A 2,826-nucleotide genomic window follows, 5' to 3' on the forward strand; every position below is an offset into this window, starting at 1 on the left:
TCTGGGTAGCGCAGGCGCCCTAAAGCAAAAACCTCTCAAAAAAAAAAAAAAGAAAGAAAGAAAAAGAAAGAAAGCCGCCAGGTCCAGGAATCAAACCATGGTCGACCATGTGGGAGTCCAGCACTCTTAACTACCACGCCACCTGCCAGCTCCCATACAACTAAAATTTTGTTCCAAGGTACATGAACTCTCCGGAGGGACATAGAGAGAAGGAAAGTAAGGAAACACCCCCCATGAAAGATGGCCACACAATACCTTCTTGTCTATTTATCTTTTTGGGATTTTGGGACACACATGCTCACGCATTTTTCAAACCACCTGTCCAGAACTTAACGGTGGAGTCGGCCATAGGATCACCTTAACCACCATGCCACTTGCTGGCCCCAGGTACTATTTCTTTTTCAGGAATTGTTTTATTGGGGTTGGCAGGTGGCGTAGTGGTTGAAGCGCTGGATTCCCACGTGATCGACTGCAATTCAAGTCCCAGACCTGGCTGCTTGCTCTCTCACTCACTCTCTGTGTTCTCTCTCTGGTCAAATTAAAAATAAATAAATAATTCTGTTTAAAATAATAATAACAAGTAGAATTGAATAAATACTTTAAAAATAATTATTTTAACTTTATTTATTATTATCATTATTATTATTTTCAATTTGACCAGAGAGAGAATGAGAAGCAAGCCACCAGGTCTGGGACTATGGTCGGCCATAGGGGGGTCCAACGTCCCTAACCACCATACCACCTGCCCCCCACTGTACTATTTTTTAAATTTTATTTATTTATTGTTATTATTTTTTTCCATTTGACCAGAGAAAGAGAGAGAGAAAGTGAGAAAGAAAGCCACCAGGTCTAGGACTCAAACCATGGTCTGCTATGTGGAAGTCCAGCATCCCAACCACTATGCCACCGGCCGACCCCGCAGTTACTATTTTTTAATTTTCATTTTACAGATGAGGGAAATAAAGGCCAGGGAGGTAAAATCACTTGATCAGAGGCACACAGCTTATAAGAGGAACAGCCAATAGTATGGTTGAAAGAATCTTTCTTACAACCACTGTGTTTCTGACTCTGCTAGAAAGGAATTGTTTCTCCAACTCTGCTCATGTAAGTAAGCCAAGGGCATGGCCATCTGTCACCCGGTGGACAGCGAGTGTAACCGCCCTTCCTAGCTGGAACACAGTGAACCTTTCTGCTCTTTTCATGATAATACATCAAGATCCACCAACATTCCCCCCCCCCTTTCCTCCTCTTCTGCTTTTATCTTTTTACATTTTTAAAAAATGTATCTACATATTTTTCTTTCTTTTGTAAAAGGGGAGTATATGAGGGACCTTCCAAGAGTTTTTTTTGCACCAAAATAAACTTTTATTCACTTTCATTTTATGTTGGAGTCCCCTCTATTAGCATATGAAAATTTTTCTCATTCTCTTTTCTCCCTCATTCTTTTTAATAACTGCAGTCTTTTATTATGTGGGTATATTATAGTTTTGTTTTTTTTGTTTGTTTGTTTTTTTTAGCCAATCATCCTATTCAAGAACCTTGGTAGTGTATGCAGGATGCTGCTCGGCAGGCTGAAGCCTCTTGGAAGGCCTGGGTTCGAGGTTAAGCCCACCTTAAAAAATAGGGGTGCCTGCTCCAGCAGATGGTTACGGTGGTGAAGGCACTGAAGCCCACATGGCCGACTCTGTAGTTCAAGTCCCAGACCTGTCAGCTTTTAAAACACACCAGGCATATGCATGTGCACAACCAAAATCCTGAGAAGAGAGGGAAAAGGGATTGTCGGGTGATCATCCTCCATGTAGAGGGTATTTTCTCAATCTAAAAAAAAAATTTAATAGAAGTGCCTGTGGTTCCAGCTACCAGGGAGGCTGAGGAGGATTGGACTACACACGTGCACACTAAAAAACATTAGGGTTGTCTGAGGTCTTTTTTTCTCTTTTTTTTGGAGAGGTTTTTGTTATAGGGCGCGTGCGCTTGCCAGACAGAGCGACAGCGACAGAAAGCGAGAAATCACCACCCAGGGGGGATGACCACGCCACAATCCATTCTCCTCTCGGGATCTGGGCACGCACGCACACGCGCCAGGCGTGAGTTTATACCAGCGGGTGGGAGTCCGGGACATAGCCATTACGCTAACTGCTGGTCCCAGGTTGTCTGAGGTCTTTTGCTGACAAAATCATTGCTTCCTCCTCCTCTAGGTGTACGTATAAGGGACTGCTGCCCACTCCCACCTGGAGATATGATGACACCCGTTTACTCCACTGCGGCTCTGGTGTATCTCACATCCATTCAGTGACTGTTAACAAGGCGTCTCCAGTGTGGTCGTCAGCGTGCTAGGAGCACAACGGTGACTAAGACACAGTCCTGCCCTCAGAGAGCAGGGTCACAGGCAGAAAGCAAACAGCACACAGCTGAAGGCTGCAGCTGACCACGCGTGACATGCGGGAAAGGCACAGGGACCCATGAGAGGATTAGCTGGAAGGTTAGGGAATGGAGGGCGGGAAAGGAGGGCTCCCCGGAGGAAGTGACGTGGGTGTCAGCCCCGAAGGATGAATGGGAGTTAGGCAGAATGCGTAGAAGGATGGCGCGGGCAGTGGAGACAGCCCGTGCAAAACCCCCGAGGCGGGAAGGCGCATGGCGGGTTTGAGGACCCTACAGGCCAGGCCGGCGGTGCGAGGAGCCGAACGAGCAGAGGCAGAGTTCCGGCGGCGACGTCCGCCAGGCTGGCGCCACGTTAGAACTCTGCGCTGAGGGCACCAGGGAAGAGTCCCGAGCAGGGGGAGAAACGGGTCCCGAACACCAGCGCGCCCCTCTCCTCACGGCGGC

At 47.3% G+C, this 2,826-nt stretch overlaps 1 protein-coding gene across 1 annotated transcript in view; it reads right to left on the minus strand.

Moving 5' to 3' along the window:
• Nucleotides 1–2,422, minus strand: part of SYMPK (symplekin scaffold protein) — a 50,216-nt gene extending 47,794 nt beyond the window's left edge. Inside the window, 1 exon segment of the mRNA XM_006142091.3 lies at nt 2,232–2,422. The gene's annotated coding sequence lies outside the window, so the exon portion shown is untranslated.
• Between the last annotated feature and the right edge of the window lie 404 nt (nt 2,423–2,826).

Source organism: Tupaia chinensis, unplaced genomic scaffold (assembly GCF_000334495.1).
Source record: "Tupaia chinensis unplaced genomic scaffold, TupChi_1.0 Scaffold000067_1, whole genome shotgun sequence".
Taxonomy (NCBI): domain Eukaryota; kingdom Metazoa; phylum Chordata; class Mammalia; order Scandentia; family Tupaiidae; genus Tupaia; species Tupaia belangeri.